Below are 14,291 nucleotides of genomic sequence, written 5' to 3'. Positions count from 1 at the left end.
CCCCCAAACCCCCCCAGAGCCCCTGGAGGACACAGTGGGAAACCCCCCTCACTGATGTAAAGCTAAACCTGCCCTTCCCCTCCACTACTGTAAACCAGGCTCTTGTTGCTGTATGTGATGATAATGAGAGCTGGACCAGAGGCAATGACTTTGTAAGTGACTAGGAACTGATATACGAGGGCCTGGTTAATTGGGGGTCTTTTTACGAGGTGATGAAAATCACTTTGCCTCGTTACAGGACGTCTGGCTCAGTTCCAGTTGCCCTCGTTCACATTATGTATTTATGACTAAAAGCAATTTTCTGGATGAAATATTTATGATAGTAAGTTTAGTTACTTAGTTCTGCAATGTCCAGCTCCCCTGAGATTTATGTTTCCTGGTTCAGGGAAACAAGACAGGCTGGAAATCGTTAATCACTCAGCGTGTCATTCCAAATAATTACATTAATGTGTAAATTCCATTAATTTAGAATTTTAAAGTGGGATTTCCACCAATATGGAAGATCAATTATACATAGCCATTCTAAGCCAATTTGTTTGGTGCTGAAACAAAATTGAGTTTAACCAAAAATATCCATAATAATCGGTTTCCCTGGAGAACTGAGCTTCTGCACTTCTGTACCTTGTTTTGTGCACAAAGTAAAACCAGGATGTTTCTCAGTGATGGATGTTTACATTCTCTATGTCTTGTTCATTAAGTAAATAGATTTAAAACTTGTTTAATGATCTTACTTTTTGTGTTTATTGACTCAATAGCTGGGTCAAAATATCCTCAGGACGATGATCTCATATTCTCAGATCGCAGTCATCAACTTATGTTTGTTGTTTTGTGTTATGATGTTAATATGACTAATGGGAATTATGAGTGATTCTGATGATTTCAGATGAGGAAATATTGCAGATTTGAGAAGAAATTAAGGTAGAAATGAAGGTCCTAATTTGAATATTCTAACTAAAATGCTGTTTCATAGGTATTTATTTCATTTTCATGAAGAGGAAAACACTGGTCACTCTATGCAACAATATTTATCAATCCCCAGAGCTCCTGAGTCCACAGAAGTGCATGAACTGACTTATGTTTATTCCATTGTTAGTCATTTATTGACACCGTGTTAACATAAGGTTAGGTGGCCTAACAAGCACCCAGAGAAGAGCCCTATTTAATTAGCTTGATCGTACCGTCCTGTCAGTTTTGCAAATATAATGTTGCCTTGGTAGATTCATTTGTATCTTAATCACAGTAAATCCTTTCACAGTTTTTCCATAATTGAAAAACAGGACAAAATACTAGACAAAGAGTTGTGAGTGGTGAGTGGTGAAATCCGTGTGACCACTGGCACTGTAGCCTCCACTCAACACAGAGATCATGTGACATGTTGTTCACACTGACTTGACAGGTTGTCACACTTCGTCCAAACCAAGTGAGCAGAGTCTAATCAACACAACCCGAATTAAAAAATGACTGACACTCTTTAAAGACCTGGTGCCAGGAAGCTCGGAGCGAACTGAACCGCCTCGGCCAAACGACCCGCTCCTACGCTCTCGTTCTCGCTGCCAAATGAAACAAGCGTCCAATAAAAATTCAAAGCTTCACCAGAGGAGCTGCTCTCGATCATCGTGTCGAGGTGGTGGCAGCCAACCAGGCCTGTGTGATGTCTTTGAGTGGGTCACTGCTCCGAGACCCCGGGGCCAAAGCAAACTCCCCGGTAACAGCCGGCGGATTGTCCCTTCACCTGGCTGCGGATGTAGCTCCAGCATTCACAAGGCCGGACCCCCCCCCCCCCCCCCCCCCCCCCCCCCGACCAGGCCGGGCAGACAAGGCGCTCTTTCACCCGGCGGCTCGTTTCCTCGACCAGGAAACTCCCACTGGAGAGTTCGTTAGATGAGGCATCCAAGGTCATTTTAAGGAAGGCCAGTTGAATCGGCCTGTGTAACTTTTTATGATTCAGGTTGGGACTGCAAGACTTATTGATGTTGATTTGAAAACATGTTTAGAGTTTTTTTAAGGTTCAAACACAATGAACAACAGTGGCCCAACATCTTTCTCTGGGAGAAACACGGCCATGTTTGTTTGGGTTCTGTTCGCAGACCTGGATTTTCTTGTTTGGGGACATTGACATGATTTTATTTCCTGAATTAATCCTGGTGCAATTAATGAATCAATATATTTGAAACAGACTGAAACTATTCACTAATATTTGGAATAGTTTACTAATAAATCAAATGTCACAAATTTCTTAATATGAGATTGATTTCTTATATGATTTATATAAATCCTTATTAAAAGATGTGCTTTTTCTTAACTTAATTTGGAAAAGATGTTGACACACACATTTACACAACTGTCAGTCCCAAGGCATCGTCATTGGATCTATTGTGAATGTATTTGTATAAGTTTACTAAAGGTATAACTACAACTATCAAATTATCTAAATAGTACCATGGCACAATACTTATACCAACAAATATTCTCTGATATTGATAAAAAGTTGAACCTTGTTATGTTACTTGACTAAAAAAAGTAAACTTAGCACAGTTTACTTTTTTTCTGTTACCTGATCCCCACTTGAATTCAAAAGTACTCATCGGGATGTTTTAGAAAAAATGATTTTATTCGATGTTTTTCTGAATGAACATAAACAAGCTACTTTGAAAAAAGAACCTCTACAAACCCAAAGTGACTCGTCTGAAGCTGAGCAGTGATGTTGTGAGCGTCGAGTTCAGGCGAGCAGCTGCCGCGGGAAAACAAATTCTATACACACTTCCTTGGCAACCTTGGAGCTTAAGGTTTTACCCAATATGACCGTGAATATTTTTCAAAACTGTCAAAACAACACTGGGATACTTTCTGAAAGATGTCTCCTTCAGAAAGTTATAAAGCTGCACGCTGGGGTGAAATGGAAAGCCGGTCGACAGGGGGGCCGGTGGGAGAATTATAATAACAACACGAGAGGAGGCAGCATCTAACCACAAAGTTGATGAGTGCAAATCTCTGTAGGAAAAAAAAAAGCAGCGTAAAGAATCTCAACACAAACGGCAGAACACACAGAATCCAAATCAGCAGGCAAAGGTAAACACGAGTTCACAGCTCCTCTCCCACAATGCACTGTAAGCCAGCTTTGTGCGGGTGACCTTCGCCCAGGGAGACGTGACACAACAGCACTGTCAATCACACCACACAGCGTTTGACTGCAGGCCACTGGTGGTCTTTGCCCCTTCAGAGTAAGGGCGTCGCAGGGCGGGCGGGGGGGGGGGGTAACGGACCCCCGCGTGGACGCCAGAGACGTTTGTGTCGAGCAGGCGCCAGCTGGTCGTGACTACTGTAATCTCTGCCATTGATTAAAAGGGGTTCCCAGGTCTTTGGGGGTACCCGCCTCCTGATGGAGCGGGACCACAGTGGAGGGGGGGGCGGGGGGGGATGGATGAACACGCCCTGGGCTGCTCTGTGATGTCGTCTGCTGGGGCTGCTGATTGTGAAAGCCATGGCCACTGGCAGCCACAGAGAGATAGGACCTGCTGTGTGGCTCTGTGGGCCAGGGGAGGTTTCTAAAGACACAGGCTGGATGGGAAGAGTGAAAAGAGGTTTAGAGAAATACTGACAAAGCAAAAGAGGGAGAGAGGAGCGACTGCTGGGTGCCGCCTCTGCTGCAGAGCCATTAAGGAATAATTCAAATACCTTTAAATACCCAGACTGGTATTGACACACAGAGAAAAACACACAGGTCTGTTATCTATCGTCAGTGCATATGTGAAATAACATCAGGGTTTGTGAGTCTGAGAATATCTCGTGTAGCAGCGAGTTTTAAGATGATTGTTTCTGAAGCTGTCGGTGTTCATGTGTCATTGGCTCATATTAGTTGTTTGTCTCGTCTTTGTTCCAGTTTTCCTCCAGGTTTCTTTCACAAAAAGAGATTTTGTTTTCAAGAAGACACCTGATTGAATAAATGTTACGAATGATTATACAAAAACTGAAATTATACTTATTCTTCTGACCTCTTTCTAATATCACCTATAAATATATAATATGAAACTATCCTTCTACAAACAACTAGACATACATTTTGTTGATGTGTAGTTTCATAAGCAAAAATGTTCAAACCCAGAGAAATACCCAATTTTATTCAAGGTAAAAAGACATTTTAGATTTTGGTCTCCTATCAATTGTCTCGTATTCACTTCACTTCGGGGAAAACGCTGTTAGCTAATTAGCTGTTTCCTTCCTCCACTGTTTGTATTGGTCACCAGTAACAGATCATGTTTATTCATTGCCTTCTTTCGCAGGCACAGAGGAAACTGAGCGACCCGAGAAGATTATGAGGACGACTGTTCCCATTATTCCACAACATCATCAAACTGGCTCCTTTTGCTATTGTTTGGATTGAGATGGATCCTGTACAATTGCAGATGTACGGATGTTCACGTGGTTCATTTAAACAAATGTCAAGTACTGCACCGAAGTTGTTGATGTTTGTGGTAATATCATAATGACATAATTGCGGCTTAATTGAAGAGAATAATACATTTTCTCCATTTGAACAGAAATACTTACAAACCAGCAAATTGACAACATGCCATGTTCAGACATATGGATGTATAGATAGATGCAGCCCGTGTACTGTAGGTCAGAGGATCATATGAACACGTACTCTATGTCAGTCTTTAGTCTGCTCCCTGAACTGTAATGTGAAACAAAAACTAAGCAGATCAAAATGTAAACAATGTCGTAAAGACTTTAGGTGTGAAAAGGCCCCAAGGATCATTTTATAATCTTCAACCGCAATTAAATACCGAACAATACCCGCAGAGCATCTTCCCTCCCAGACGAGTCTCTCTTACAGCCCCCCCCCCCCACCTCTCGAGCACCCCCGAGCTGTTACTGCCTGTAATTGATGCACATTATAGAGTCATATTTTCACAACAGAGAGGGGGAGGGGGGGGGGGGGTGCACATTACAAGCTGGAATCCAAAAGGAGCATCGGGTGAAAACACAAGTCAGCGTGAAAAATAGACTAAAAACAAGGCTGTTGTTTGATCTCATTGTTGAGCTTGAACGTGAGGTTATTTTTAATTGCTAAAATAAAGTAAACAACACCTAAGCTGCTGGAAATATGGGGAGAGAATTTATTATTTTTATTTTCTGCAAACCAAATATAATCTTTAATGGGGAATGTATAGAGGCATTTGTGTTGATCAATAATCAAATCAAATGAATAGTTGTTGTTTTATAACAGAGCAGTAAATAAACAAGCATCTCGGTTAACGTTTGAATTTAAACATCAGCAGAACAGTGTCTTCAGGACGGGACACTGGTGAAAGCCGATACATCTCACCAGGCTGCTGACTCGAAATCGGAGTGATTGCGAGAGCTGATGTGTTCGGAGGGTGGAGAGGGTTGGGGGGGTTGGGGGGGGGTTTACCTGAGCCCTTCAGCTGCAGCAGACGACAGGCTTCTCCATCTAACAGCCTCTCGCTCTAATAACTGCAGGTCCCATCTCAGAGAGAAGCCGCCGCGTGACTGATCGATGTGGACAGGTAGTTTCAAGGCCGCTGCTCGAATCGCCCAGAACAGGAAGAAGCGCCTTTTCCTGAGGGCTCGGCTGTATCTGCCTTATATAATAAACTTTATCTGTGTAGCTCTGTTTCAAGATGCAGAGACAAAGTGCTTTACAGACAATAAAGCTGGGGGGGAGGAGGCTTTAGCCAGATGTAAGCACCTTTTTTTGTGATATACTAATCCAGAATCGTTCTGGTAACACCGCCACAGCACTTTGAAAATCATAAAACCAAACAATTCAGCGACAGTTTCAACTTGAAGTTACTGTTTGTGTAAGTGACAGTGACAACATTAATTTGGATGTAGCGCCGTGTGTGTTTGGCGTCTGAACAGGCTCATAACCGAAAGAGGAGGAAAGCAAAAAACATATTTATGGTGTGCAAGGCGAGCTGAAATCATCTCTGTGCTAATGCACTTTTACTGGTTCCTACTTCCTTTTGCTATGAAAATTGGTCGGACACTCCAGCTGCCAACTTCAATACCCGTCTCAACAGGCAGCACGTCACACGGTCAGGCACACAGCAGCCGCCATTGGCCAGCCGCTGTTCCCATGGAGACCACTGCCTCCCTTTCCCTCCCGAGGAAGCGTAAACAGTGAGTGAAAATGGGGCGATTCATATAAATTGTTTCCTAATCTTGTTATTTCTCATTTCCATGCTGGAATGGATATTGGATTACAAGTGTGCTGGGAGAGGAGGGAGTGGAGGGAGGGGAGGGAGGGGAAGAGAGACAAGTCTTCTCAATTTGACATTTCACTGCACGGCTCCTTCACTTTCTGCTGAACAATCCCACAGAGTTCAGTGTGAGAGTTATACAGAACACTCACCATAACTGTGAGAGACACCCAACTGGTGTATTTTTAATGGTTTGGAATAGTTACACTGTCAGTTTACGTGATATTAAGTTTCCCATTATATCTCGTATTACAAGACTATAACCTTAAATCACGCTATAATTCTTTAGAGCCAGAATCTGCACAGAGGTGATCACGGTCTGGAGCCGAAGTATCAAGATCCTGCCAATCACAAGAAATTCTCACCTGTCAATCATGCATGTCACCATAGTTTCCTTAACATCAAATAATAATAAAGAGCTTACTGCAAAGCTGAACACTTTGAAAACCATCTTTGATGAAAATGTATTTAACGTGTACTTTGAGTTTTTAGTCCACGTCCCATCTGCTAACACGGAGGAGGTGGGGTTTATGATCTTTACTGCTGTCAGCCACCAGGGGGAGATCAAGGTCACTTTTTTTACATTTCACAGAATGGTTCTCCCTTTATTTATATGACTCAATTATACCATTTTCTTTTACCAATTCTTATGACTGTTATGTGCTAAAATCAAATGATGGCTTTTACTTTAAATGTTATTTATTTATTTGTTTTCCTGTTCTTTCTTCATCTGCCTTTGTGAAGCACTTTGTGAAGCCCTGTTTTTAAAGGCGCTATGTGAACACACTTATTATCACTAGGCCATTATTATACCCGGTGTCTGAATCAAAGCCTTTCATTTCAAAGCGATCATCCCTTCGCCCCGGTGTGAACTCCTTTTCCGTTCTGCAGACCCCAGAGATAATGTCAAATAAATCACCTTGGTTTGCAGGAGGTTGAGGATAAGATATGAATTCCTAACACTCCCCCTTCTGTCAGGCTGAGCTTGACCTATTTGGACCGTAGTAATCTCTGGCTCTTTTGTGCCGCGTCTGATGACACTTTACCTACACCCCCTCCCCCCCCTCTTCTTCTCCCAGCTGTAACACAAGACAGAGGGGTTAGCCGCTTCACGGCGCCTGCATTTGCTGGTCTGCTGGATTTCAAAAGGAAGAGCTCCCTTTGCACTCCCCGGGCGTAATGTCCCCAGGTCAGGGCTCTATATCATGTCCAGATATGAAAAGACTGTCAGTGGGGTAGGGGCCCATGAAATAAACACCTCTTGACCACCGACACCCTCTGAATTCATCATGAGTCCGTGACGTGCAATGAGAAAACACCAAGCACAGCATCAATTAATGGAATCACAGCACAACACAAGCAGGATATGCATCTTCCTACCAATAATTAATAATACCAGCGGTTTTGCAAGGTGCGGCGTAAGCTTATTTTGTGCTTATGCGGGAGGTGAAGTGATGTCACCTACAGGCCGCATTACCATTCATCATGTTTTGCACGCTGGTGTTTGTGAGAGGGAGAGCAGACGTTACACAGGTGGTTCCTGATGTGCATTTAAACACCACAGCGAGCCACTGCAGTCCAATGAACTGGAAACTGCATTAAGACTCCCACTGCACGCTCACATTTCCTAAAGTGTAGATGTTGTGGATTAAGCTGCTCGGATTGACGACGCTAATCCTCCGTATTACATCATCTTGTTTGTGTAGAGAGTAATGTGTCCGGCTTGATCAAGTGAATCAAATCTTTTGTGCTTCTGCATAACAAAAAGGAGGGAGGGGTTAGGCTGCAATGGATTTTTTATACAAATCCAATTAGGAGTTTGTGCTGCGGATTGTGGGAGCTCACTTTTGTTTCTTAATGGCGCAAAGTAATTAGCGAAATGAAGACAAGTCCATTAAAATCATTATTGTTATCATCTAATCAGTGATATAAGGGGGGAAAGGCTCAACTGCTCCTCAAGGACGTGAGCGGGTCATCAATAAAATCAAGCAACCATCAGGTCGTCCTCTCTGACTTTGATACCGTCAGCAAGGTTAAATGTAAAGTCGCACTGGGACGTGCAGTTAGTGTTGGAGCTTTACGTTTCCGGGGGGGTTCCAAGACTCTGCTGCTGATGGAGTGTTGATTATTAACCAGTAAGGATGTTAGATACCTGCCCGTGGAGACGCAGACCCAGAACTTGCAGTAAAACAGAATTTATTACACAGAAGTTTCACAGGTCAGACGGGCACCATGGTATACCCGGAGACATCACAAGCCAATAGTGAAAGTCTGACTTGCCTCATGCAAGACAACGAGTTTTATTTGTGGAGGTAGGACCCCGTGGGAAGGTGGGATCCCAACACTAAAGATAACAAGACATCACAAAACTGGGCCTTTTACCTAAATAAGGACATGTTTAGTATCTTGTACTGCAAGTCTTCATTTTACAGTTCAAAAGAGTATTCTCTGGGGGAGAGAGCTAACGAATAACACCTGTGATAGTGTTCAAAAGAGTCTGAGAATTTGAGAATCAACACGCCTAAGATGTTAACGTGTCATTATGTTTTATAACTATGCTAGATAGATCTATAAGCTAAGCTAAATATACTACAAAAGCTAGCAAGCTAACTTCATCATTAGCAGCTCATTAGCTTGGTCTTGACGTGAAGCGCATCCTGGGATTGGTTGGTCCAAAAAAGATCCAGCGATAGAATCCTTCATTGCTCAGCTTAAACTTGTTCATGCTAGTTTTGGCATGTAGTATATGACTCACATATAGTATTGAAAAATGTTTACCCTCATCGATGCTGCTAATAACTTTAATCCTGATGATGTTTTCCTACACTTGACATCTGTTGCACTTCTGTCCGTCCTGGGAGACGGATCCTCACATGTGTCTCTCTGAGGTTTCTACGTATTTTTACCTGTTAAAAGGGTTTTAAGTAGTTTGTCCGGACTCTTGCTGAGGGTTAAGGACAGAGGATGTCACACCATGTTAAAGCCCTATGAGACGAATTGTGATTTGTGAATATGGGCTATACAAATAAAATTTGATTGATCAGCTACCAACATTAGCCAGTGCAACGATACTTACAAGCTCCCAATGTTTTCAGCTGCAGATTCTTCATCAGGCAAACATGACAGACGGCCTCTCCTTTTTTCTTTATTCTACCTTCTAGCTGTTCAAGTGTCTGCTCGGCCGTTGAAATGAATCACTAAAGCTAAGTACTTTTAGATATTGCACCTTTCAAATTACCAGGACCAGAAATGTCTGTCTGAACCATACATTCCCATCCCCTCAAGGGAAGCTTCAGAGCAGTAGCCATGGTTACGACAGGGGAAATATATAAAAGGTTGTTTTTTATTTATGAGGGGGTGAATGGGACTGGTGAATTAACTGTATTTAGCATCTTTCCTGTCTGATCGACACATTCAACTTCATGCATTCACCCTCATACACAGCTTTTGTCAAAAACAAACACCAAGGATATATGAACTGATTTCAAAGCAAAGATGAATTTTCACTTCAGTTTGACTTTACCTGCATGAATATTGTTACTGTATGAGGGTGACATGGCAAAACAATTGTCTTACCTGAGTGCCGTTGGTTTTATTTAAAAGTAAATTTCTGAACTGCTGGCACAGGCCACGCCACTCATCTGGTGAGTCAAAACATCCTCTGCAATTTATTTGTGAGTGGCTCTTAACTATGGTCTGGTAATAGCATCAAATTACCAAATAGACAAGCAGGAGAAATTGAGGCGATTCATATTCAAGACCTTGTCTGCAATTACACCTCCTTCAGTTTGTTTACAGCTCTTCTTTAACCCGCTCTCGTCCCTGCACAGTTAAATCCCTCTCCTCCTCTCATTGATTTAGGATTATTACGATAGTGCGACAACTGGGCTGTGGAGTGGAAGAGGCTTGGGATTAAAGAGGCCAGTGATAAGAGCGCCACAGAAACCTGGGTCTCTGAAGTAAGCAGCTCCTGTGGTGGAGTACCGCAGCTCGGGGAGCCCTTTGGGGTTTCAGTACAGAAAGACAACTCCATGCACAGCTGAATTGTGGGTATGGGTAGGGCTACATAGGAGTGTGGGGGTGAGCAATTAGCCAGATCAGTGGAAGCACGTCTCAAGTGGTTTAGAAGCACCCATTGAAGCAACTTATCTAGAGGAAAACAAAGGAAATGTCACATTTCTCCTCTACAAGAAACTGCAAACTAGGCACTAAAGAAGAAGCGTATTTGTCATCTAAACGGCCACAACGTGCAGAAAATGCCAAAATAAAAATTACTTTGTCTTTCTTTCCCCACAAGTGCCTTTTAGTATGGGAACGGAAAAGAGAAAAGAGCTGCTCTCATGCCCAGAGGAAATGTAAAGCATTTTTTCCATCCATCCATCCATCTATTATCTATACTGCTTATTCTTTAAAGGGTCACAGAGGGGCTGGAGCTGGGTGAGAGGCAGGTTATGCCCTGGAGAGGTTGCCAGTCTATCACAGGGCCAACATAAGCTGCTCTCCCGACATGCACTGAACACTGGGTAATGTCCTGAAATTATCCAGAGGGGAATTTACAGGAAAACACAAATATCAGAGTGCATGGGACACTGGATAGTTTTTCCTGCCTGCTCCCTGGTATCAAAAAACAAAAGTCTGGATAATGTCCACACAAGCCCTTGACAGTACAAACAGTACACATATCTCAGAGCTATTTACGTAAAAGACGTCGAGGAAGATTTCACGTTGGAAAGACAATGAGATTCAAGAGCTTTTGGTGATTCAGGTGACACCAGTGTTGATGTGCTACAAACAAAAAACAAGTGATCTCAGCAGCCGAATATGTCTTGCGTGCAAAGCTTAAACTCTCTTGAGATTTCCCTGTGATGAACACGTCCTGCTCAACCTAAGTATGCAGAAAAAAAATCCAGATCCTTCTGGTTGTTTGGCAGCATTGCACCACATGCTGCCCCAGAGTTTACCAGTCACAGCCAATTTTACCAGAAAAAGATCTTAACCTGGAAGTCAGGATCAGAAATGACGCCATGATGTTTGCATGCCCGTAAGGCGCATTGAGAAATACAGTTAATATTCCTATAAAGTCTTACCAAGGCATTAAAATGAAATCAATTCAAACAGCAGTGAATTACTAATAAGACCTTTATGGGGTGGGGGATTTTAACTGCAGCTGGCATGGGGCAAAGTGGAAACACTTCCACTTGTGAGTTTCTTTTTAAGCATTTGGCTCATGGCCTATGGAGAGCCATAAAAAAAGAGTTAACAAAGGTATTTTATTTTGTAGCAGCACAACCACTAGTAAAAGGGTGTGAAGCCATCAATGTGAAATATGCATCTGTAGATTTATCATTTATCAGCATTAAAGTTTGGAGAGGGTAAAGTAAAAATGTCTGCAGGCTTGTAAACTGACTTTGCAGAGCTTCTTCTCGAATTACACATCAGCCACATGTATGAGGAGGAAACACAGTGTGTGTGTGGGGGGGGGGAATTGAATGCAAACAGCTCAGGATGCTTCACATCTCTGTGCTTTTGAATGCACTGTTCCACACTTGTTCCCTCTCAGCTGTTGCATCTCCTCTGAATTAAAATGTAAATTTCCCTGGTTTCTCTCCGAACATTTCATTTGATTTGATAAAACACTAAAGACCAAACAGACACCGGGGCTCATGCAGGAGCAGAGAAAGGAGTCGGGGCCTGGAAACACATCTCGCTCTGGTATATTTGAGCTCACGTCTTTGAAGTCGTAAGTCTTCTAATGCTTCCTGTTGGACCAGAGCTTCAAGAGCTCGTTTTAATTGCTCCCAGAGAAAGAGGGGAATTGTTAAGGAGTAACAGATTCTATGTAAAAGGGGATTACAGTAATCTAAATACAAAATATTGGCAGCTGTAATCTGTTAGGCGCTGTAACAAATTCTGTCTCCTCATCCTCCTGTTCTGTTTCATGTGCGGCTTGGAGTCCATATGCTTTGGGATTTCTGCAGGCAAAGGAATTTTATGAGAAGTAATCACATTATGGAAGAAACTTTGCTTTGTGCAGCGCTTGAGTTTAACACCACTAATTTTGCCCATATGGAAAAGTACATTTGCTTGTTGCCCGAGTGAATGACTGAAGCAGCTGTACAAAAAAACATTGCTTTAAAACAATACTGAACAAGGCACCTTTCCCCCAGTTTTCCACTAGCCAGGGATTTAAACTTCCATCTCTGCTGACAAATGAAATTATAACCACTCTCTGAAATGTTTTACATGGCCAACAAAAGCTCTCGGAGTGGGCGCACACAGAACTGCTATTGTGTACTTGTGTCAAAACAAATTGATATTGCAATCAAAGCATCAGCCGTGGTGAAAGATCCCGCCGTTAAAAGCTTTTATGGAAAAACTCGTAGAATGACAAGCATAGAATCAATAAGGGCACACATGCACTCACCGCAGGGAGTCATTAGGAACATCTGAACCAAATTCCCTCGCATACATCAAGCGTGCTGGAGCACAATAGACTTTAAATCCGGGTTTTGAATGGCTGACTTGACACGGGGCGGCTTATTGCCATTGTGTCGACACAAATTTACTTTAACAATCGAGCAGACGGGAGATCAAATGTGGCGCGGGACTTCTCATCGGTGATCCTGCTAGCTTAATGACCTGTGTAACGCCACATTACGACCATGAATGTTGACCATGAGGAGTAGACTCCTAATCTACACCAGGAGGCTGCAGCTGGTGGTGAGGGAAAAAACGCCTGGTTGCTCGTCCAACACAATCCAAAACACTACCAGTCACTTTACAGCCTGTTTTCAATTGTTATAAAGAGAAAATGCTCATTTGAATTGATTTAAATGGTTCCAGTGTGTAAGATTTAGGTGAAAGGGATCTATTTATAAATCTAAAATAATCCCAGTGATGTTTTTCCTAATGTGTAATCCCCTAAATTGTAAGAATTGTTGTTTTCTTTACCCTGAAATGAGCCCTTTGTATTTATATACTTTATACAGTAGCCCAGGCTGGACAAACTTAACACCTTTTGAGTTTCTAGCTCAGCTGCAACATGCAACGTCACCTCTAGATGTCACTAAATCCTACACCCTGAACCTTTAAGCTTGACAACTCCATCTTGTCTTGCGGTTGATGACCAAAGACTTCCCCCCCAAAACTCTGAACGTATAATAAATCACGAGCCGTGTCCTGAGCCGCTGAGACGCTCCAGATTTCCCATCTGTGTCACCAGCTTGTTCCACTCTCACCGTTGCATCGTTTGTTACTTTGAACAGCTGCACTTACACCAGCTCAGCCGCCAATTGGATCCGTCGTAGCTCAGGAGCGGGCGGACACATTTAAAAAGGGCTGAAACACCATGATTGACAGCTGAGAATGACTCGCAATAGGTCGTACGCGTAAATCAGCGGCTCCACGTGATGTCAAAAGGGCAATAACCTGGTTTAGCAGAAGCTGGAGTCCTGTGCTGTCAACTGGTATAATAATCTATAAAATCCCTATAAAGCCGGTAGAAGGATCTATATCTTACAGTAGAGAATGGAAATGTCATATATGACATTATTACAGAATGTTCTCAGCCCCTTGTGGAGATGATCCTTCCCTGTGCACCATCCTGAAGGAATCCCATGTTGTGCTGAGGAGGCGTGACCGGACAGTGGCGTCTTGTTAGTGCCGCTCCAAACCTGTGATGTTCACCGCCATGCCAGATGTTAATTGGATAATCAATCTCTCCTAAATTGTAGTGGTCTCAGACCCCGGTGGAGTTCTTCATCAATGTCACCGTGTCAGCAGCTCCCCTGTCCTCATTTCCTCCCTTCACCAGGCTGCGAAGTCCGGGGAGTAGCAGCCGAGGATTAATCTCTGGGAATCTCTCAGGCTCGCAAAACAAAAGAATAAAAAAAACACAGCAGAGACTCGGAGGCGGACGGATACAAATGGGCGGCAGCGGCTTTCCAGGTGATTTATATATTGTTACAGGACAGTTCACCAGGGGAATGCACCTCATCTCATATCTGCCACCTTTGACCCTCAGCCAAGCTTTTACAACTTATCTTGTCAGGGACCCTGGGAGAC

Source organism: Limanda limanda, chromosome 10 (assembly GCF_963576545.1).
Source record: "Limanda limanda chromosome 10, fLimLim1.1, whole genome shotgun sequence".
NCBI lineage: Eukaryota > Metazoa > Chordata > Actinopteri > Pleuronectiformes > Pleuronectidae > Limanda > Limanda limanda.
This window is presented reverse-complemented; position numbering follows the sequence as displayed.